This window comes from Mustela putorius, unplaced genomic scaffold (genome assembly GCF_011764305.1).
Source record: "Mustela putorius furo isolate JIRA1106 unplaced genomic scaffold, ASM1176430v1.1 tig00000813_pilon_pilon_pilon, whole genome shotgun sequence".
NCBI lineage: Eukaryota > Metazoa > Chordata > Mammalia > Carnivora > Mustelidae > Mustela > Mustela putorius.
The window spans coordinates 260,634-284,766 of record NW_025421485.1 but is presented as its reverse complement, the minus strand read 5'-3'; the positions used below and the strand labels follow the sequence as shown (position 1 = coordinate 284,766).

Genomic DNA, 24,133 nt, shown 5'->3' with positions numbered 1-24,133 from the left:
TGGAAACCAATGAGAATGAAGACACTTCAGTCCAAAACTTATGGGTTATGGCAAAGGGAGTCCCCTAAGGGGGAAGTAATAACCATCCAAGCCTCCCTCAAACAAAACTGAAAAATCCAGAATTCACCAGCTCTCTTTATACCTTAAATAACTGGATAATCAACAACAAATTAAGCCAACCCCACACAAGAAGGGAAATAACCAAGATTAGAGCAGATAGATAGAAACTGGAGATACAGTAGAACACATCAATGAAACTAGAAGCTGGTTTTTTGAAAGAATCAATAAGATTGATAAGCCATTGGCCAAAATAATCCAAAGGAAAAAAAGAAAGGACCCAAATTAATAAAATTATGAATGAAAAGGGAGAGATCACGACTAATACCAAGGGAATAGAAACAATAATCAGAAATTATTATCAACAGTTATATGCCGATAAGTTAAGCAACCTAGATGAAATGGATGCATTCCTGGAAACCTATAAACTTCCAAAAACTGAATCAGGAAAAAATTGACAACCTGAGTAGACCAATATCTAGTAACGTGATTGAAGCAGTGATCAAAAGTCTCCCAAGAAACAAGAGCCCAGGACCTGATGGATTCCTTGGAGAATTCTACCAAACATTCAAAGAAGAAATAACACCTATTCTCCTCAAGGTGTTTGAAAAAATAGAAAGGGAAGGAAAACTCCCAAACTCTTTTTACGAAGCCAGCATTACCTTGATTCCCAAACCAGACAAAGACCCCACTAACAAGGAGAATTTCAGACCAATATCCCTCATGAATATGGATACCAAGATTCTCAACAAGATCCTAGCTAATAGGATCCAATAGTACATTAAAAAGATTATCCACCATTATCAGGTGGGATTCATCCATGGGTTACAATTATGGCTCAATATTCACAAATCAATCAATGTGATAGAACAAATCAATAAGAGAAGAGAGAAGAAACACATGGTACTCTCAATTGACGCAGAAAAAACATTTGACAAGATACAGCATCCATTCCTGATTAAAACGATTCAAAGTATAGGGATAGAGGGAACATTCCTCAATTTCATAAAATCTATCTATGAAAAACCCACAGTGAATCATCCTCAATTGGATGATGAAGGCTGACAGCCTTCCCTTTGAGATCAGGAACACAACAAGGATGCCAACTCTCACCACTCTTGTTCAACATAGTACTAGAAGTCCTAGCAATAGCAATCAGACAAGAAAAAGAAATAAAAGGTATCCAAATTGGCAAAGAAGTCAAACTCTTTCTCTTTGCAGATGATGTGATACTTTATATGGAAAACCCAAAAGACCCCCAAACTTCTAGAACTCATACAGCAATTCAGGAATGTGGCAGGATACAAAATCAATGTACAGAAATTATTTGCTTTCTTATACTCTAATAATGAAAATATAGAAAGGGAAATTAGAGATTTGATTCCATTTGATTCCATTTACTATATCACCAAGAACCCTAAGATACCTGGGAATAAACCTAACCAAAGAGGTAAAGGATCTGTACTCGAGGAAGCACTGAACACTCAGGAAAGAAACTGAAGAAGACACAAAAAGATGGAAGACAATTCCATGCTCGTAGATCAGAAGAATAAACATTGTTAAAATGTCTATACTGCCTAGAGCAATCTATACTTTCGATGGAATCCCAATCAAAATTCCACAGACATTTTGTAAAGAGCTGGAACAAACAATCCTAAAGTTTGTATGGAACCAGAAGAGACCCTGAATTGCTAGGGAAATGTTGAAAGAAAAACAAAACTGGGGTCATCACGTTGCCTGATTTCAACCTTTGCTACAAAGCTGTGATCACCAAGACAGCATGGTACTAGCACAAAAACAGACACATAGACCAGTGCAACAGAGTAGAGAGCCCAGATACGGACCCTCAACTCTATGGTCAAATAATCTTTGACAAAGCAGGAAAAAAAAATTAACGCTGGAATAAAGACAGTCTCTTCAATAAATGGTGCTGGGAAAATTGGACAGCTACATGTAGAAGAATGAAACTCGACCATTCTCTTACACACAAAAATAAACTTGAAATGGATGAAAGACTTCAACATGAGGCAGGGATCTATCATAATCCTTCAGGAGAACATAGGCAGTAACCTCTTTGACATCGGCCACAGTAACTTCTTTCAAGATATGTCTCCAAAGGTAAAGGAAACAAAAGTAAAAACGAACTTTTGGGACTTCATCAAGATCAAAAGCTTCTGCACAGCAAAGGAAACAGTCAACAAAACAAAGAGGCAACCCACGGAATGGGAGAAGATATTCGCAAATGACACTACTGACAAAGGGCTGATATCCAAGATCTATAAAGAACTCCTCAAACTCAACACATAAAACAGCTAATCACGTCAAAAATGGACAGAAGACATGAACAGACACTTCTCCAAAGAAGACATACAAATGGCTAACAGACACATGAAAAAGTGTTCATCATCATTAGCCATCAGGGAGATTCAAATCAAAACCACATTGAGATACCACCATACACCAGTTTGAATGGCCAAAATTAACAAGACAGTAAACAACGTGTGTTGGAGAGGATGTGGAGAAAGGGGAGCCCTCTTACCCTGTGGGTGGGAATGCAAGTTGGTGCAGCCACTTTGGAAAACAGTGTAGAGATTCCTTAAGAAATTAAAAATAAAGCTACCTTATGACCCTGCAATTGCACTACTGGGTATTTACCCCAAAGATACAGATGTAGTGAAAAGAAGGGTCATCTGTATCCCAGTGTTCATAGTAGCCATGGCCACAAGTCACCAAACTGTTGAAAGAACCAAGATGCCCTTCAACAGACAAATGGATAAGGAAGATGTGGTCCATATATACAATGGAGTATTATGCCTCCATCAAAAAAGATGAATACCCAACTTCTGTAGCAACATGGACAGGACTGGAGGAGATTATGCTGAGTGAAATAAGTCAAGCAGAGAGAGTTATTATATGCTTTCACTTACTTGTGGAGCATAAGGAATAACACGGAGGACATTGGGAGATGGAGAGGAGGAGTGAGTTGGGGGAATCAGAGGGGGAGATGAAGCACGAGAGACTGTGGACTCTGAGAAACAAACTGAGGGTTTTGGAGGGGAGAGGGGTGGGAGGTTGGGTGAGCCTGGTGGTGGGGATTATGGAGGGCACATATTGTGTGGAACACTGGTATGGTGCATAAAAAGTGAATTTTGGAACACTGAAAAAAATTAAGTTAAATTAAAACAAAACAAACAAACAAACAAACAAAAAAGTGATGGCCCAGAATCAAACAGCAAAGAGATAAAGATACTAGAAACAAAATCCTGATCATAGCCCAGTGTGATTAAAAACAGGAATGACACATTTTCAGTGTAAAAATTTCCTTGCAAACTGCAGACTGATCGAAACGGTAGCAAACCACACAGGTTTCCCTGGTCTCTGGGCCATTTCCTGAGATCAGGGATGACACAGCCAAAGAACAAGAGACCTACAGTAAGACAAACACAGAACCAGAGGGTTGAACCTCCATCTGCGTTGCACTGAGCGGGCAGGGGGTCGGGGGACTGGCCTCAGCTCTCCTGCCCCACGGCTAGAGGGGCTCCACATGGTCTCACTGAAACATCTCAGGGACAGTGGCTATTCTCTGGCCACAGCAAGGCTTCCCAAGTTTGCAGAGTCGCCCCGCAGCAGCTCTGAAACAGCTCCGTGTCACGTATCCCCAGGATGCCCAGCACATGCCTGAAGCCAGTGCTGGGAACAGTGTGTCACTTTAGCAGGAAATAAGACCATAAAGAAGCCCTGACCTTAAAACCTTGTCAGGGAGGTCGTGATTCAGGACCGAGGCTCACCGGATCTGTTTGGGGTGACTAATTCCAATTTTCTTATTCCTATTGTTTTAAATCCAAACCAATTGTTCTCGGTCTCTTCTTTATTTTTCTTCTTTCTCTTGTATTTTCACTTAAAAAAAAAAAAAAAAAAAAAAAAAAAAAAAAAAAAAGCTCCTTCCTCCAGGAGTGGGTGAGTGACCTTCAGTACTGATTTAGACAGATTTCAGGCAGGCTTTACACTCTCTGTCCCAGCTTACTGACATATATGGAAGGCATTCGGCAACAGCGGATCTTTTCACCAGAAAGCTCAGCTTTCAAAAGCTCTATTTGGGGGTCTGAGAGAGTTGGCACCCTGCGATGCTGCTTTTCATTCACACTATGGGTTTCCTACCCTGACCCAAGCGAGGCTGACTTCTGACACCCGCCTCCCCGCTCTCTACCCACAGATGCTATTTTCATAAGGCAGCCCAGGCTTTTCAGATCCTGAGCGAGCATCCTGGCCGCCTTCTTTCTTTAGTGTAATAGCCACCAAAAATACAATCAGCCCCACAGCCCTCAGGTACACATATACACGTGAATGTTTTTAAAATTTTGCACCAAACTGCACAAACCGGGCACTAGCACGAAGTCAGGAAAAGCCATTGTGAAAGCTGGAGGAAAGCCCATACAGGCGGTCCGAGACACCAGAGAAGCAAAGTTTCTAACGACTGGGTTGCGAACACACGTTAGGTTTCGTCCAAACCTCTCACAGGTGCTACGTTGTTAACGGAGGTCCCTCTCAGGCAGGTGAGTAACACCTGGCGAACTGTAGAGAGCTTTTGACTTGTTTTCAAAGTTTGTTATGTTCATCCGATCCCCGAGAGGGAGGGCTGCAAGGAGAGAAGGCCAAGTCCACCGACGGGGGAGAGAGAAGGGCCAGGCGAGGCCGTGACTTGTTTTAAAAAGGTCATTGGCGCCGAGACAACTCGCTCTCTGTTCTTCACGTGTCAGGTACCGTGAATGTGTATTCCCCCACTTTTAAAGATTTGCAACATGCATTAAAAGCCAGAGCATTCGGGGCGCCTGGGTGGCTCACTGGGTTAAGCCTCTGCCTTCGGCTCAGGTCATGATCTCAGGGTCCTGGGATCGAGTCCCGCATCGGGCTCTCTGCTCGGCAGGGAGCCTGCTTCCTCCTCTCTCTGCCTTCCTCTCTGCCTACTTCTGATCTGTCTCTGTCAAAGGAATAAATAAAATCTTAAAAAAAAAAAAAAAAAGCCAGAGCATTCAAGAGATCTTATCTCAAGTGCCCTGGAGAACAGTGCTTCTAGAAACCCCTACAGAACGGAGACTCCGTGAGGGCATGGGGGTCTAGACAGACAATCCCCTAGCAAGGTGCCTGTACATGGTTCATTCTAAAAAAAAAAAACCCAACCAAACAAACAAACAAAAACCTGTTGAGTCATGACAAGCCAAACTTTTCATTTTCCTACTTTATTCCTTCTAAACAAAGCCACCACCTGACACGCCAGCTATGAAGGAATTACTGTCCTCCCCAACTCTCACCGATGAACGCTCCACAGTTTTGGAAGAATGTCATACACACTTGGACACACAAGTCCCTCTGGTTGAAAGTCCCGTGTCACCACTGCCTTGTTGAGATGCCTTAATAGCTTCCCACCGACTTCAGGACGTCTGGCTTCAGTCCGCACTCCCCCAGACCCTCTGGCTTTGACCCTACTGAGCTACTTGCATCAAGGTCTCTGAGTTGGACCATTGCACTATGTCCCCTTTATCCTGAGGGTGCACGATTCTGACTGGAAGCAGAAAAGAAGGTGGGAGCTGATAGCCACGGGCGGTCTCGCAAGTGACGAGTCACCAAAGGCCACATGCTTCTGCCCGGCCCTCCTGTCTTAGCCCATCTGCATTTCACATGTTCCTGCCCCACCTCAGAAGCAGCCCAAGCCTCTCAGAGACCAGAGTTCCGCTCTGTGAGGGGAAAGTCCCGAGCAGGGAAAGTGTTCTTTTCTTTCCAGAAAGGTCTCCAGAGACAAGGCTTTCCAGGTCCCTGGGGGCCCCCTCCCCAGCTATCCTCTGAGAAGCAGTGAGTGGAAAGTCCTTGCTGGTCTCCTGACCTTCTTTGAGGGTTTCTCGAGAGCCTCCTGGTTCCAGCCTGTGGTCACTTTCTGTAAACACCAGTACCCAGCAGGGAACTGGGCCATCCTGCTCCTTCCCTGGGGATTTCGGGTGAGGCCCTCTTCCTCTGGACTCCAGGGAACACCCTCCTCTCTGCAACTTTCGCTTCCAGCTTTTTCTTGGCACCTTGTTCTCTCCCCAGGGAGTCCATCCCTTTGATGGCTGTCCAAGAAGGAAGTGGCTAATTGGAGTTTAGAAGTGGCATTCCTTCAAAATAACCATTTTTTATCAAAAGAATCACAAATAGTCTTTAATGAGAACACTTGGACTTCCAAAAAGAAGCAAAAGAAAAGGAGTGGACTTCTACACGCTGCACGCTTCCTCTCCCCTAGGCCTGAGCCGGGGACTGGGGATGTGAAAACCAAGGATGTAAGAGGCCTTCCCTCCGGGCTGCACAGACCAGTATGCGCGCAGAGCAGTGGAAAAGGTGACCCTAAAAATTACAGTGAAGGCTTTCAGTCGGAGGGAAAAACACGGGGTGACTGAAATCACAGGCCAGGGTGCCTGGGTAGCTCAGTTGTTAAGCATCTGCCTTCTGCTCAGGTCATGATCGAGGGTCCTGGGACCAGGCCTCGCACTGGGCTCCCTGCACAGCGGGAAGCCAGCTTCTCCTTCCCCCACTCCCCCCTGCTTGTGTTCCCTCTCTCACTGTGTCTCTCTCTGTCAGATAAATAAATAGAATCTTAGGGGATAAAAAGGAAAGAAAATCACAGGCCAGCCCTAGACTGTCATCCCAACACCTCTGTTTACCCCTGCCCACCTGTCAACTCAACGACAACCCTTGGTCTCCCAGTTGGTCCTTCAACGGGCTGGGTACACCTATCCTGCCTACCCTCTTTCTGGACCATGTCTTCCCTAGCCAGGTGCACGGCTCATTCTCTCACTTCCCGCAGACCTTCCTTCATCCTCACCTTTTGCGGGGACGTCTGTGACCACCCAACGTCAAGTAGCAACCCTCCCCCCACTCACCCTCACTCTGCCCACCTTCTCTGCTTCAGTCTTATGCATGGGACACGGGACATCTAACATAACACGCATTTTACTTGTTCGCATGTTTATGGTGCATCTTTCCCCAGTGGAATAGTTTCATGGGGGCAAGGAGCTTTTTTGCCTGATTCACTGCTGAATCTCCAGACGTTGACACCGAGGAGAAATGCCCAGCTCACTGTGAATGCCTGATAAATATTTGTTGAGTAAGTGGATGGATGGATGGATGGATGGATGGGCGGATGGACGGATGGATTTGGCAAGAGTTGGGGGATATATCCAGGAGACGGTAGTACCAGAACAAAAACTCAATGAATCCTTTTTTTTTTTTTTTTTTAAGATTTTATTTATTTATTTGAGAGAGAGAAAGTGAGTGTGAGAGAGCACAAGCAGGGGAGGGGCAAAGGGAGAGAAAAGAGCAGGCTCCCTGCTGAGCAGGGAGTCTTATATGGGATTCAATCCCAGAACCCTGGGATCACCACCTGAGCTGAAGACAGATGCTTAACCGACAGAGCCACCCAGGCGCCCTCAAAGGATCTTTTGGGTAAGTAAAATGCATCTCAGATGAGATTGAGGCCACTCAAGGTGTAAGAAACAGCGCAGAGGATCGCAGGGTGAGGGAGAGAAAACTGAATGGGAAGAAATCACAGAGGGAGACAAACTATGAGAGACTCTTGACTCTGGGAAACAAACTGAAGGTTGCTGGAGAGGGGGTGGGGGGGGATGGGGTAGCTGGGGGATGGGCCTTAAGGAAGGCACGTGATGTGATGGGCACTGGGGGTCATCTGCAACTGATAAATTATCAAACATCTGAGACTAATGATGTACTGTATGTCAGCTAATTGAATTTAAAGATTTTAATTATTTATTTGACATACAGAGTTGACAAGTAGGCAGAGAGAGAGGAGGAAGCAGGCTCCCTGCTGAGCAGAGAGTCCGACATGGGGCTTGATCCCAGGACCCTGGGACCGTGACCTAAGCCAAAGTCAGAGGCTTAACCCCCTGAGTCACCCAGGCACCCCAGCTAATTGAATTTAAATAAAAATTTTTAAAAAATCATTTTGGAAAAAGAAGGCCAAGCCCACATGTGATCTTGGGTAAATCATGTTACCGCTTTCTCCTCTGTAATATGACACTAATGCTTAATGTTGGCAAGTCTATGATGAGCAATGAAACTGAAATAGGAGTTCAGACTAACTGAAATGAGCTAGGGACGGTGCAGGCTAACGCAAGATGGGGAAAGACAAGAGGAACCCTGCCTTTCTCCACAACCACCAAACTAGGTTCCAACCGCAGCCGACGGAGACTGAGGAAGCCAGGCACAAAGCGGGTGTGAGCAGGGTGGGTCAGCTGAACTTGATCTCACAGTTTCACAAGGGATGCCTTGGTCCCAGGCCAGAAGCAAAATCCCAAGCGCGCTCTAGAATTACATTCTAAATTGTTCATTCACAAAGTGAACCATCCCCTTTTTATATGCTATTTGCCTTTGTGTACATCATGGCATCTGAGTCTGAATTTTGCCCTCTGTAAGATAAAGGCCACATCTTTTCCTACTAAATGACACAGAAAAGCTTCTAGAGGAGTGTCTGCTACTTTGGAAGTACATAGTCAAAGTTTGTTATATGGAAATACAGTGACTGCATGAAGCTTACATTACAGCAGGGAGAGCCATGGGACTCCATTCTGGAAAAAGGCAGCGCACTCCAACTCAGATTGTATTTTCTGAGGCTTAAGGAGAGTCATGGCAGGGGGAGAAAAAAATCGTATTTTCCTAAAAAATAAGATTGTGGCCTGGAAGCAGTGAACTATGTGGTGTGGGTAAGTGTGGGATTTTGAGAGCCGGGCAGTTTGGAGTCAAAATCCTTGGGCCCCATTTTCAGTCCTATGTCTCAAAGCAAGTTTGTAAAATTCTCTTGACATCCTTGCCTTTATCTTCAAAAGAGAAATCAACAGATCTGCCTTGCAAGGTTGTCTATAGGGTGAGAAATGCACCTAGGCAGCCTAGTAAAATAGAATTTAAGAGGTGCTCCTTGTGCACGGAAGAGCATAACTCGTTGGTACTAATATAACTGAACATTTGAGTGGGCTTTGAAAAACGAGGGGCCCTGCTGGCCCTGGGTCATAAAAATAATTCATGCGCATATACCATAAAATATCAAAAACACCATCGCTATTTCTGTTTCTATGAGCTACTCAGAGTATTTCCTGAACCTGAGGTTGAGCAGATAAATTTGTACAACCCACAGCCTCGCTAGCAGGTTAGCGAGTGAATGACGTCAAAAAGGGAGGAGGAGATAGCATCTTGACACAGTGCTTTGAAAGGAAGTCGAAATAGGAAACGTGCAGGGAACACTTCATTCACTCGAGCACGAGCACGAGCTTACAGGCTTGCTCTCAGGCACGAGGGAGGAACGCCCGCATGTGGATGGACCCTCTGGGGAGGGACGCCACCACTGCAGACCGGAGCCAGGCTTTCCTTCTCCCTTTCCCGGAGAGCCTTGGGCCCAGAGTCGGGGGCCAGGATTCCCTCTTCGACCCCAGGAACTGCTCTACTCTTCATCTAGTGAAACTCACTTATTAGTCAGTGACCGGGATCCAGAGAGGGAAGAGGAGTGCAGAAAGTGAGTGAGTCAGGGCAGACCTCAGTTCCCCGGGGACTCCCCAGGTCCTGCTCCTTCCATATCCTGCTAGGTCTTCGGGCTCCTTGGAAGCTTAGGAAGCTAAACTGAGCCAGGATCCCTCGCTTCCTACTTCGGTTCCTTCTGCGCTCTCCCCTCCAGGCTCCCAACTCCACTTAGCTTGCACGAGAGGACCCGAGTACCACGGTTCCTGGGATAGAGGCAGCTGCCACAGTTTTCCTTCTGGGTTTCTCTTTTCCCTTCTCTTGCCTTTCTCCTTCATCATCTTTTCCTATGTCCTCCAACTGGCTGTTAAACAAAACTGAGTAATTTCCTCGTCCTTTACCTTTGAAACCTTATATTCGGGTTTTCTTTCATTTATTTTATTTTTAAAGTAATAAGTTCAAAGGATTTGAGTATTTTCAAGGATGTCTAGAATAAGATTTGACAGAGGTCTGTGTTTCCCAAGCAAAAGGATGAGCTATTTCCCCCTAAGAAACATAATGTAGTGGCTTCCTGACAGGGAAGCCCAGAATTGCCGAGCGCAGGGGTCACTGGTCCTTGAAACATAAAAGGTTCCTTAGCCCTGAAGAAGCACTTCAGTGGTCAGTCCCCCATTGAGCTACAGAGAAACCAGGGCTCAGATCGAGGTGGGCCTTGTTCAGAGTACACCTAGCAGGGCTCAGGTCTTGGCAGCGCCTCCCAGAATCTGAAAGGGCTCCCTAACATGTGCATTGGAAGTGCATGCACACACACACACACACACACACACACACACACACACGAGTCCAGGCCTCTCTAACTTATAAGCACCAGCCATTCCCAGAAATACCCCCACCTCAGCGTGCCCTGGTGTCTATGCTCTTTCCTGCTCCCCAGTGGCTCTCACAGTCTCTGCGAACAGAAAAGCAACAGGATCCTAAAATTGGAGGTCACTTCTCCACTGTGGAAAACCCCTGTCCACAGTCAGGCCCCTGGTTCCTAACATGAGTTACCAGGAGGTGAGATGGCCAGGGTGGGTCCTCAGGGAGAGGCCGATCTACTGGAAGTTAGGCCCGATCTAACTTCCACAGTTAGATCCGGGAAGACAGGTGAAATGTTCACCCTGGCAAAAGCCAGAATGATGATACCTGAAGTGTAAACTTAAAAGGCAAAGAAATAAAGAAGGAGAGAGAGAGAGAGAGAGAGAGAGAGAGAGAGATTGAGAATGAGATTCATCCCCAAAGCCCTTTCCCTACAGCTTCTATAAGCCATGCTTAACTCGTGAAGGTACACTCTTCCATTTCCCTGGGCAGAGCTTCCTGGTCCCAAGGTCTACAAGAGGGAACTTTCATGCTCCTTCCTGACTTCTCAGCAACGCTGAGTGGCCTCAACCACTACCCTAGGCAAGACAGAAGCTGCGGGGAAGGCCACCTCCAGCAGGGACCCGGTCACCAGCAATGTTTGCGGGAGTGTCACTGAGTCCTTGCTGGGTGACGGTGCAGGGCCTAGACCCCAGGGGATCCCACACAAACCAGTCCCGAGGAATCAGAAGGTCAGGGCTGTGAGAAGGAACAGCCTGAGGAAACCTATGCAGAGTGTGGGGAAGCCTCGTGGCCTCCCTCTCTGGTCCGCATGGAGGCTGGATGGAAGCTACCAGAACACGGCCAGCAAGCCAGCTGCTGAGCTCTTTTCACTCTCTTGGGGCCCCCACCTCCACTCCCAACCTCTCAGAGAGGGAGAAAGACTTAATTGACTTAGAAACCAAGTTCCTAGGGCCCGGAGAAGGGAAGCAACAGCCCAAGCTGAACAGCCAAGTCAAGAGCAGACCCGAGATAAGAAGCAAGACCTTCTCACGCTCGGCTGGCCGCTTTCACTTCCCCTGGTTCACTCTTCAGGACCTGGTTCCTCCTCACGTGGCTAAAATGATGAGTAAGATTTAAAAATTCCCTTCTACCTTCCTCCACAGGCCAATGATGACATTGGACTAGAAGCCACACCAGACCAAAAATTCCCAGCTTATTTTTAGTTCTATGGAATTTTCTAAAAAATCACTTTGTCTCCATGAAACTTTGGAACTGCTGCTTTAAAAGGCTTTGTTGTTGTTGTTGCTGTTGCTGTTGTTGTTTTGGGTCCGTGCCAAGGATGGTCGTTTAATATTTTTTCCCTATTACAGTGGATCCTTGAATAACACAGGTTGGAACCATGCAGGTCCCTTATACTTGGATTTTTTTTCTTTTTTAACAATTGCAGTACAGAACTATAAATATATTTCCTCTTCCTTATGATTTTGTCAACACTTTATTTTCTCTAGCTTCCTTTATTGTATGAATATAGCATGTAATACCTATCCCATAGACAATATGCGTTAAGACTTCTGATGAGGAATGAATGAACCAAGTCCCCATACCAACTGGTACCAAAAGTAGGATGCTCAAGGGCCCACTCATATCTTCCCAAGCCCCCAACCCAAGGGATGCTGTGTGTTCTTATGGGCTTTTGAAGAAGAAGCCCACGAACCCTTCTTTGAAATCTCTTCCCTACATGTACTTCTAAATTCAGAATCTTTCAGATTTTAAAACAATAATATAGAGCATGTATTACGTATACCCTGGGTAGGGTGGGGGACACTCATCCATCTGATGAAAGCTTACCCACCTAGAGCGGTATAAATAAAAGCCATCCATAGTCTCAGGTACGATCAGGCCAGCTTTTGCTTCCAAACGAGCTAGGAGAGATAAAACTTTAACTTTTCAGATGATTTTGGATTTTGGACTTGCGAAAAGGGGAATGTCAGAAAACAGCTTATAAACTCATTTTTCTGTCTAAGACACTCATGGGCCCAGATTTGAAACCTCAACACTCCAGAAAGAAAACACACACACACACACACACACACACACACACACACACGCACAGTAAGAAAAAGACTTAGGGTGACTTACAGAGTCAGCACAACCCTTATACTACACTCCAGCAAACACTACAGCCAGCTTCAATTCAAGTATAAAATGAAGGCTCCCAGCTAGAAGCATCAACCCAGAGGAGTGGATTCGGGGGATTTGTCGGGGGCAATTCAGGAATGTATCTCTAAAGGCAAAGAGAAGCCCCAGGTCATTTTCTACCCCAAACAACAAATAAAGAGGCCCCTAAAGGAAGTAGCAAAAAATTCTCAAAAATTTTCTTCGACAAGCAGGCACAAAAGGGAGACTGAGATAGGTTTAATTGATTTGTCCTTTACAATATTCCTGAGAGACAAGTATCATTAACTTCATCTCATAAATTACAAACCTCAGCAAGCCTGAGGGATTTGCCGAGGGGAAGAGCCAGGATTTCAACCCAGGTTTGCTTGCTCTCTCTGTAGCCCTAGGATATTCTCCCAGAACTTCTACATGCACGTCTCACCCCCAGACCTCTCAAAGAGCTGTAGCCCTGTTGCAGCTTTCGTGAAGCTGAATTCTTGTGCTAGCCCTGGAAAAGCCTTTGATACTGGCTCCTCAATCTATCTGTCTCTCTTAACTTCGGTTTTTGTACAATAGAGGAAGTAGACCAAAGGTGTCGTTCCAGTTTTGAGGACAGGCAAGTCCGTCATTCTGCAACTGAGCCCGCAGTTCTCTCGTGTTCCTGTGACCTCCAGCTGTCGCAGGGAGAGGTCTGAAAAATAAGTTCTGCACAGCCTGCCTCAACTGGGTGGGTTCCACAGCTCAGCAAGGCCATATGCCGCACACACCAGAGGCTCAGCTCATTCCTGCTGGCTGGCGTTCTCTGATGAAGCGGGCTGAGCAAAGGACACCAGCCAAGGGCATCGGTCTGACATCGGTCTGATGCAGAGATACGGTCCCAGGGAAGCCTGAAAATACAGTTCTATTTTCTTCTTCTCCTCTTCCTCCTCCCCCTCCCCCCCCCTCCTTCTTCGTCTTTTCAATTTCAAGGTAAGGAAGCACATCTAGCTCTTTGAGATGAGGATTTTAGCCAAGACCCATGCTTATTAATTGCGCCCTCCTCACACACGCACGGCTCTCATCTCTCGTGTGGGTGACGGAGACAGAGAGACCAGGCTTTGCAGGCACACAGATGTGGCTTCGGGCATCAGCCCACAACCTTCCTTAACGAGGTGACTTTATGCAAAGCTCCTTAACACCCCTGCATTTCTGTTTCCCCATCCAGAATGGGGATATCCGTTTCAAAAGTTCTTCAGAAGACGGCTAAAAGTGATCCGAAATGCTCATAATTGCTGTGGACAATAATTTCCATGCCTCGGAAGGTGCGAGGGCCCATGTTGGACCGAGAGGACCATGAGCCTCAGACAGATGAGAAGTTGCTCACCTCCCAGCCCCAGCACACTGCCACCCTAGTCTAGGAAACTGGGACCCAGTCCCGTGGTTGCTTCTGGAAGGGCCTGTGTTTGGTTGTCAGTGGGAAAGATGGGACTTGATGCTGTGCTGAGAGAGTTGGGAGTTCATCATTGTTCCTCACAATCCTAAAATGATTGTGCATTTTCATTTATTCTAAAGCTCAGGGATTATCAAGCCAAATTATTTTTTTTTAAAGGACATTAACTTAAAGCATTTGTGGTAGCCAAGACATCTGTGAAGCCAAGCCCCCATCTCCATGTCAGCAGAGACCCTGGGAAGTGGGAGCAAGCTGGTGACTCCTCCCCGCCTCTGCTGAGCTAGAGCTCCTGCATTCCTTTTGTCTCTCCCTGTTGTCATTGGCCTTGACTTCCACTCATTTATCTGATGGTCAGTCAGAATGGCGGATTCCTTTTCTGAGAAGGAGAGCAAGGTTTCTCTGCTCTTTGAGAAAATTATTTGAAAATGCCCTTGGCTCCCCCCATCCCCAGCTTGGCCTTGGCGGCCCCCCTGACTAAGGCTGCCAGGTTTGCCCCTTCCCCTGTCACTCAGGAAAAGAGGGTCCCGGGCGTATTAGAATCATCAGGGTTGATGCCGAAGGACTCTTTTAAGCCCTCAAATCCAACCTTTCCCGTTTCACTGACAGAGAAACTGACCCAGGCAGCGAGGAGCAGGGCTGAGAGCCACGCCCGGGTCATCAGCTGCCCCAGCCACGCGTTTTCGCCCTCTCCCTGCAACGTGTCAGGTGTAATTCAGGGGCTCCACAAATAACACAATAATAATTCTCACTGTGTTGCAGCAAGAGTCAAAATGATTACATTTCCCTCTTTTTCTGGCACACGGCATTCTATAGGACAAATGACAAGGATCCACTTAGGTACGCGGCTTCTCCTCTGCCTCGCCTGAAATGACAGCCAGCTGCGGGCAGAGATGATGCCCTCTTGATCACTGTACCCTACCTAGCACAGCACAGGGCAAGAGCTTACCCCATACCTATTTGTTAAATGAATGAATGATCTCATTTTAATGCTTGATCCACCATAAAACTGCAATTCTTTGGGGGCAGACCATTTCCCCAGTTTCATTTTAAAGATCTAATTATCCACACCATACAGAATTTTTATTAGAAAGTGAAGTCATTAAATAAGCAGACACCAGACTCAGGCCCTGAGATAATTGCAAATAGAAACACATCTGTCTGCAGCACTAAGCTGGACCCAGGAAGCCCGTTGCTGGGCGAACAGGGCACCCATTTTCAGCACTTGGATTCATTGGGACAATGGCTTCCTAACCAGGGAAATCAGGCTTCTAAATTACCTGAGAAAGGCCAGGAGTGAGCAATTTTTCAATCGCTTTTCAGTACCTCCATCTTCCTAGACATGGGTTATGATGCCTGCATCCAAACCACCCTCCCTTTTAAAAGCCACCCCCCCCACATTTCCTGACCTTGCTGCTTTGGTCCCTATATATTCCTGGGACGTACCTGTCATGCTTTCCGTTCGTATGTTCAGTTATAAAATCAGTTCAGTTTATTTCAATGACAGACCAGCAATCCATTCTTGAGCAAAGGAAGCTACTTCTAGCATCATCGAACATTTTCTCTTAACTCAGACATTTCAGACTCTTCCATTCATCACTTCTAGGAATGAGGCCTCAGCCAACCACACAAAGCTTCATTAATGCTACACTGAGAGCAAAATCCTTATTAAAGGTCTCTAAATATTTACTACGAGTCTGAGTTACTGACCAGTTCCACTCCCGTTGAAATCTGCTCTCCTCCTCCAAACAGAATTATTTTAGGTCACTGACACACCAGCCAAGGAAATGACAAGACTGTATACTATGGCGGAAAGTGCAAGCAGGCCGCAGTTTTAAATTCTGGCCCTCTCCCTTACTAGCTGATAGACTCTGCCAGTTACCTTGCCTTTCCCGTTTTCCCTAACTATAGAAAAGGGGACAAGAATACTAACCTCACAGAGTTCTGGTGATGATTTGAGAAAAATGTAACATGGTTCACGTTACAGTGTAGCATGGCACATGTTACAATGTAACACGGTAAATATTACAATGTAACACGATAACTTAAAAAAAAAAAAAGAAGCTAAACACCCCAGTATAAAACATATGAAACATTCATTTTCAAGTGTTCACTGACAAAGGAGCCAAGAGTACACAATGGGGAAAGGGCAGGCTCTTCAACAAATGGTGTTGGGAAAACTGGACAGCCACATGCAAAAGAATGAAACCAGACCATAACTTTGCACCGTACATGAAAATGAACATGAAGTAGATTAAAACCTTGCAAGTAAGATCTGAAACCATAAATGGCCTAGAACATACAGGCGATAAGTTCCCTGACACTGGTCTGGACAATGACTTTTTGGATCTGACAATAAAAATCAAAGGCAAAGAAGCAAATTACAGTATTCTCACGGATAGTAGCATATTCTTGAGCTCAGAGTGTCCTTTTGGCCATTTCAAATTCATTCCTCTTTGAGAAAACAAAGTTGGTGATTTGCATAAACTCACCGTGTTTGGAGCATAGTTTATCTGTCGAGAGATATCTCGCAGACTGACCAGCAGTTGAGGAACTGGAACATGGGCGATTTTTAACCTTTCCAGATAATGAATAGATCTCCAAAGGCCAGAATCAGTCCAAAGAGCTCCCCACCTCCGTTCTAAGAGGACCCAGAGGCCCAGTAACTGAGAACTCTTTTCTAATCAATGAGAGTAAATAAGAGCAAGTCTACTGTGAGGTGGGCACCATGCCAGATGCCATAAAGACATGAGATTATTTCCTTCCTAGAAGGCAAGTATCAGTATTACTATTTTACAGATACAAAAACTGAGGCTCGGAGGGGTTAGACAGTACTGCAGGATCCCACATCTGGGACACAGCAGTAGCAGAGTCTGAATTCATAGCTGACTCCAAAATCTACTTCTTTCCCATCACCATTCTGCACTGTCAGGTAAATCATGCAGCCTCTGAGAAAGGATTATAAGCAGGATGAAGTAGGAACCAGAGGATACCATGGGTTGAAGAGTCGAAACTCAGCAAGGCAGGGCTGGCTCCCGGCCGTGGGCCTCTGCTGTTCCTGCTCACCAGCCAAGGGAGGGGCACTGGAACAATCACCCCATCGCCACGCAGGGTGGACTCGGGCTCCCCAAGTGGGCAGTGGTAAGACAACTAAATTGTAGCCACCAAGCACAAGATGCCTGATTCAACATTAATGCCTGACCTAGCCAAGTTGTCTGAGGCCCCACCTCTCCCTGACATTCCTTCAACGCGACACCCCTCTGACGAATCATAAGGATCTCTATCTATGTCTGACTTCATTCTTTGAGAAGAGGAATAATGGACAGGGTTTTAAATGTGCAGTTCCCAAAACTTTATTTGGCTCAGAGTAGATGCTCGTTGAAGGTCAAGTGGATGAAAGGTGAATTCAACATCAAGGCTGGACAAGATGACTTCGGACGATGCCTCCCAACCCTGAGATATCACGGCTTAATGATTCCTAGACCAGCTTTCCATCTCCAGGCAACAGTTCAGGGTCTCTTCTTCAACAGTGAGATTTCCCAAAGGGATGAGAGCATTATAGGTGCTTCAGGACTTCAACCCTTCAAAACACCCCCTACAGGCTACTCCTTGCCATCCTTCAGGAACAAGCAAACACGGCTATTGGAACAGATGCTGTCAAACCCATTTTAAAGACTGTAAACTGAGGCCCATAGGACTGAATCGACTTCTCCAGGGCCAACATTTGACAATGAAGCTGCTGATTCCCTAGTCTTTTCATGCTACCAAGCCTGGAGCATAGATAGGCAAAGCTGGGGTGGGGGTGGGGGCAGGGCAGTGGGAAAGAAGAAAGTATGCAAAAAAGTGAAAATAAAAGGGAAGAGGGGGGCAGCTTCTCTGGAGAGTGTCACTGACAGCTGACAGTCGGTGACCTATAGCCCTGGCCAACTCTGAACTCCTCACTCTGGGCTGGCTGGGCTGGGGGTGGGGGTGGGGGTTAACTTGGCTCTCAGTGCCCCTGACTTACCAGTTGCATCTAGGCCCTGAGAGCAAAAGCAAACTGAATGCTTCTGGGTGCTGAGTAAAAAAACAGGAAGTGACAAGTGGCTTCTCTCTCCTCTCAACTTGGGTCTCCAACAGTTGGGGTCGAGGGTGCACCAAAGACCTGACAGGCATTTCCCTGGCAGCTTGCCACTGTGGGAGTCAGTGGCACCCCCAGAACATGGGGTTTAGGGGGCCCTATTGTCCCGGGAGGAGCAAGACCAGGAAGCCTACAGGGTAGGAGGTCAGGGACATAGGCCTTTGGGGTCAGCTCCATCACTGTTCCATTCGTTGAACAAAAACGGAGCTCTGACTACAGGCTAAATCCAGACCTGAGGGAGATGGCTCACTCTGAGCTTGGTTTTGTCATCTGTGAAGTGGGGACAGCCCCGAGCCCACAGGGCTGTCACGAACATCAGTGAGCTCCTTCACTACACATGGAGTCTATTATTAGCACGGAGGCAGGATGGGAGGCATGGTGTGCCTGAGACGGAGGCGCTGCCCGCTTCCCAAAGCTGGGGGCAGGAGGCAGTGTGGGCAGGTCCGTCCCCACCTCTCTCCCCTCGCAGGAGCCCGGGGCCAGAAGGAGGTGAAGTTCTGCCAGCCCCCAGCCTGGGCCCAGTGCCCATGTTTATGACTGTTTATTTCAGAGCAAGTAGAAAGGAGAAATTAGAGTCATAAAAGACAGGACAACAGACCAATAAAAACCAGCTCCCAGAAGAGTCAGAAGGAAGAAGAGAGGCAAAACTGTCACCATAGCAACACAAGACAGTCAGAAGCACGCAGGAAAAACAGCCCCTGCTCTGCCTCCTCTCATCACAGCCAAGCGAGCCTGGGACCCCACTCGGGGCTCAGTGAAAGCCCAGACCCACCCCAAGGCCAGAGTCCCCAGGCCCAGATACGCAGCCTGACCTGGCTCGCAGCCACCCTCCTCCTGCTGGCCCTTCATTGCAGCACAGGGCCCAGCCTTTCCCGGTCCCAGCCCAGCTTGCTGTGCCCTGGGGACTCAATGCAATGCAGATGGCCCAGGCCCTATCCAGAGGGACGGAGATAGTGAAAGACGGGAAAAGTTTCCAACAGAGTAAAGCAGGAGGGCCACAGAGCTGTGGGGCGACCGAGGTCCCAAACACCTGCCCCTGGAGTCCCTGGGGCACAAGCAGGGAAACAAGGACATGGGTGAGGAGACCAGGCCCTGGAGGGTGGCCTGTCACTGCACGACTCCACACACCCAACACAGTGGCTGGGGGAATTCCTAGGATCTGGGGGTGGACTCAGCAAATACCCCCGGAGGTCTTAAATGACAAATGTTTTCGTTCTGGTCCCTGGGAACACTGGCCAGCAAGTCAGGACAGCTTGAAGGAGGATCCGGGAACCCACTGGCTCATTTTGACAGAGGCTTCTTAGTCTTTTGGCTGGCAGGCAAGACAGGTGTCTCCACCAAATAGCACGGCTGGCCTGGGACCAGCCTTTTGGGAAGTGGGTCAAATTGTTCCCAGAGCGCAAGATCTGTAAAGTCCCTTTTGCCAGACTGGGATTCTCAGGAGGAGGAAGGTGATAGGGCCAGGAGGCCCGGGTCCTAGACACAGCAGTGCGCTGACTGGCTACGAACATCTAGGGCAGGTGGCCGCAGAAGGGTCCAGGTGTGCAGGCACTGGGGGCAGAGCGGTGGCGGTCATCCTTGCTCTGGCGCTGTAGAGAGAGGCGGGGAGCCTGGGCCTCTGGTGGTGGGAAGGGGGAAGCAGAAGGTTGGGGTGTCCTGGAAGAATGGCTTTGGAGCTGAAGATACCTGGCTGGGGGCGGAGAAACCGGGAGTGGGGGGGGGGGCGGACGACCGAGTGGCTGAGGGGTGACGGGGATGACCTGTAACCCAATCGGGAAGCAGACCTGGGGATCGGGGCAACCGGCGCACAGACGGACATCTGGACGGCGATCGCAGAATTAGGACTGAAGGACTGGGTCCTCCGCTCTCTGTCCCTCCCTCCCTTGAAGGCTGCCGGGGCATCGGGAGCTGGGGAAGGATGGCACGGCTCTCGGCGGCGCCTCCCGAGCCCCCTTCCCTGCCGATCCCCACCCGCGCTCCCCGCCGCGCCCCCGCCGCGTCCGCGCTGCGCTCACCCGGGGTCGCCGCCGCCCTGCTCGGCCGCGCGTCCGCCGCTGCCCCAGCTGCCGCCGCTGTGGACGCCTCTCCTGCGGCCGCCGCAGCCTGCGAGACGGCCCCGGAGCCCCGCCCCGGCCCGCCCCGCCCCGGCCCGCCCCCAGCCCGGCCCGCTGCGGCCGCCCCGCCCCGCCCCGGCCCGCCCCGGCCCCCGGGGCTCCCCACCCGCGCCGGCGCCCGCCTAGCCCCACACGCGCGCGGCGACCCCTTCCGCGCCCCCGGGAGTGGTGCTGGCCGCCTGCGCACACGGTAGCCCCGGCCTCCTTTCGGCCTTGGCCACTGGGCATTGGCCTCCGCGAGCAAGCCGGGACCAGCCCTTGCTGCTTCTGCACACGGAATTCCTTCATACCCAGTATGCGCTCCAAGGAAACCGGCGAAGGGCCTTGCAGTCCACCCCAAGACGCGCGGGCCACCCTCAGTTTAGTGTTCGTGCCCCCGCCAGACCGCCCTAACACTTCCCACCCTCTCTCGTTACTTTGGGTTGTGAAGCCGCCTTCCTCCCTGTCCTTGCGTGTTCATACTTTGAACAGATTCCTAGCTTTGGGGGCTGCAGGGATCTGATGGGACCACCAAAAAAGTCTTTCAAATGCTCCAATCCAAATAACGTTAACTGCTCTAAAGAGTAAGCCTGCAAAAACACTTGAAAAAATTCTGTGATGCCAGGGAAGTGTGGGAGATTCGGGAGTGTCACTGTCGTGATCATTGTTTTAAAGCATCTGCCATGATGGCTTTCTGCATTAGAGAGAGATTCAGGAAACCCGAGAGGTGCAGGGTGCCAAACAGGTTGTGAGTCAGAGCTCTTCTTGGGGGGCCGGGGGGCTGCCTTCTCCTACTTCCTTTCCCAGTCAGCCAGAGCATCGTGAAACATTTCTGGAAGCCCATACAATGGGCCTCGCCCTGTGAAGGGAACCGGGTCAGTGTCAGGGGGTGTGTGGGTGGGAGCATAAGGCGTCCCAGGTCCCAGAGTGTGGAGGGCTTCAGGAGACTTTGGTCAATGCCATCTCCTTTCCGAGATCCCCATGCTTCAGCTGATGTCATCCCTGCCTCCTTCAGACTCTGAAAAGCTGCCTAGCATGGCTCCAGCGCTGGGTTTTGGTAAGAATTCAGGGAAGGCCCAGGAGGGCACAGTCTAGTTAGAATGACTAACAATAACTAGGAGTCTAGTTAGTCTCCTGGTTGGAAGTGTCCTTAGAACGAATACTTGCCCCTTCTTCATTTGGGAGTCAAGACCCCTCATGTCTGGCCCAGGCCCGGTTGTCAATCTCTGCAAAGAAAATCCATTTTAACTTGGGGTGTCTCTATTAGAAGACCCTTCTTAGTGCCTGCCCATACATACACACACCCAAACTTCTGGCTTATTCTCTCCACCTTGGACCTGGCCAGGCTCTGGACAGGACAAAGATGAGGCAGCCACAGATGCCATGCACCCCATACAACACTATCATTTCAGACCACAGGAATACTCCTTACTTTACGTGGTCTGTCCCTAATAATAATACAGCTTAGGTTGGTGATAAGAGACTATTTGATGTATGAGACTTCACTTCCACACACTTAAAAGATGGCTTCTGTTTCTGTAATTGACGGATACCTGTAGAGCATTGCCTAGCCCATTATGAAATAACAGGGTTTCTAATTATCAGTGTGGAATTTAATAATTAAGTGTTTCCTAAGACACAATAATCAGACGAAATGGTCTTTCAACTTCATTAGTAATACTAATAACAGGTCTAGAGGTTACTATAATAAAGATTATAGTGAAATTAAACTGTCATTGAAGGGGCAGGAAGGTTGAGATTAAATTTTCATTCACAGTATAAGTTTGCTAAAATAAACCTTAATGTCTTAATTAAATTAACTTTAAATTGAACTGCTCTAGTTTCAAGGGCATCTTCTTCATGTATTTATTTTTTTAAAAGAGATTTCTCAAGCTTTGATGCAGGGCCAGGCACTGTGCTAAATGATGGCATAAAGACACAGGTCCCTGGCCCTGAGGAGGATTCAGACAGATTGCCAATCCTGGTTTATGACAAAGCAGAAAAGAAAGCAGGAGAAAATAGGGGCATTTGCTGTATGGGCCCAGGCCAAGAAGGAATTCATTGAGACTGGGGGAAATGGAAAGCAGATTCTTTTAAGCTGAACCCTGAGGGATGAGTTAGTCTTTAATTGGCAAGAAATGGAGTCAAGGACACTCCAGGTAGAGGGACAAAAGAGAGGTCCCGGTGGGAAGGGGGTCGGTATGGCTGCAGGGCCCGGGGGACAGCACGAAGTGGCTGAGAATGAAGAACCAGGGTACCGGCCCAAGAAGGCTGCCCTTGACCATGGCAGCTTCAGGCAACTGGGTAGTCTCGATCAGAGTGTCAACTACAGAATCTGAGAGGTCAAGTGCACCTGGGGATTGGGTGGAGAAAGAAAGGGCAGCAATGAGGATGGTCAGGTGAAAAATATCATCACTGGGGGGTGGGGGGGGGGCTGTGGGCTGCCCCCCAGGACCAGGTTCGACTCTGTCACATTTGAAAACGCATTCTCTAAAGCATCCCTAGTGCGGAGAACAATACTTGACACAAACTCGGTGCCCACTAATATTTACTGAGTGGAAAGGCAGGGTCATGGAAGGTGAGCATCTTCTAGTCACAAGGACTGGTCTCACTGAGATCCAGTCCAGGCCTGGGGGAACATTCCCTCTAAATTCTGGACTAATTAGTTTGTTTTTTTTTTTTCGTTTCTCAGAGCAACCCCTTCCTCCAAAGGATCGTTTCTGCTTCTGAAGCTTTGCTTCCTTGTACACCTAGGATGATTCCTTTTCCCATCTCCAGCTCTCAAGGCCCACTAGTTCTGAGGCTCATGATGTCTGTGGCCAGTGGTGGCATCTGGGCTTATGCTTCTTGACTCTGAAATCTCATGAAATTAACTGTCTGAGCCACTTACCCCTCTGAGTCACCATGTACACGAGTTTCCTGAGGACAAGGAAACTTCTCTGAGACATGGCTGAAACTTCCACTCGATTTGAAATCAAAGCCGAGCATAAATCCTGGTTGTGCCACTCACGGGCTGTGTGCACTTAAGTTACCTCGGAGTTTGGGTTTTCTCTTCTGTAAAACGGAGGTCATAAAACCTACCTCAGGAGGTTGATGTGAAGGCAAATATAACTGCTTTGCAGCTGTGGTGGGAAGAGTAATTGTGTGTGCATGCGAGTGTGTGTGCGTGTGTGTGTGTGTCCATTACCTCCTGGTGTCTTGATTAATGCTGGCTACAATCAGAGTCAATTGCGGCTAAGCTGGTTAGGGGGCTGATTCATGGATGAGGAGGTGAAGTGATGGCAGAATGATCCCGTGTCAGGAAATCCTCCAGAGCTTTCTGCTTTATTTTATTTTATTTTATTTTATTTTATTTTATTTTATAGATTTCATTTATTTAGTTATTCAGTAATTTATTTAGCTGTTTGGTTAGAGAGCCTGAATGGGGGGGGGAGGGCAGAGGGAGAGAGAGAATCCCAAGCAGACTTCCCACTGAGCGCAAAGCCCCATGCTCTATCCCACGACCCTGAGATCATGACCCGAGCTGCCATCAAGAGTCAGATGTTCATCTGACTGAACCACCCAGGCGCCCCAGGAATCTTGATCTTTGTCCTCCTGGTTTACTTTCCTCCGGCAGGAATTACACAGGGCTTGCTTTCCCTCCTGCTTTACTATAATGGCTTCCGAAGGTAGTGGATGTTCTTGCCAATTACAGGCCAGGGTTCCTTTCTGTAACGAGGGGTTTCTACGGAAACATGGCCCCGGCGTCAGAGGGAGCATAATAGATTTGATTATGAATATTGAGCCAATTTTCACAGCTGACATTCTGTACACTTCCTCATCGCAAAAAATCACAGTCCAAACTGTGTAGAGAAATTTGGTCATGCCTGCAAATTCTGCATGTGGATGATTTGGAGCCCGTGGCTTGAAGTATCTGATTTTAATCACTTTTTCAATCCTGGAGCATGTCAG

The 24,133-nt window shown here is 48.0% G+C and overlaps 1 protein-coding gene across 2 annotated transcripts in view; it reads right to left on the bottom strand.

Annotated features, from left to right (window-relative positions):
- Positions 1–20,219, bottom strand: part of CYRIA (CYFIP related Rac1 interactor A) — a 105,025-nt gene extending 84,806 nt beyond the window's left edge. Inside the window, exon 1 of one of the 2 annotated variants that reach the window (XM_045084857.1) lies at positions 20,105–20,219. The gene's annotated coding sequence lies outside the window, so the exon portion shown is untranslated. The remainder of the gene's footprint in view (positions 1–20,104) is intronic. The other variant, XM_045084856.1, reaches the window with a different exon arrangement.
- Positions 20,220–24,133: the final 3,914 nt, after the last annotated feature.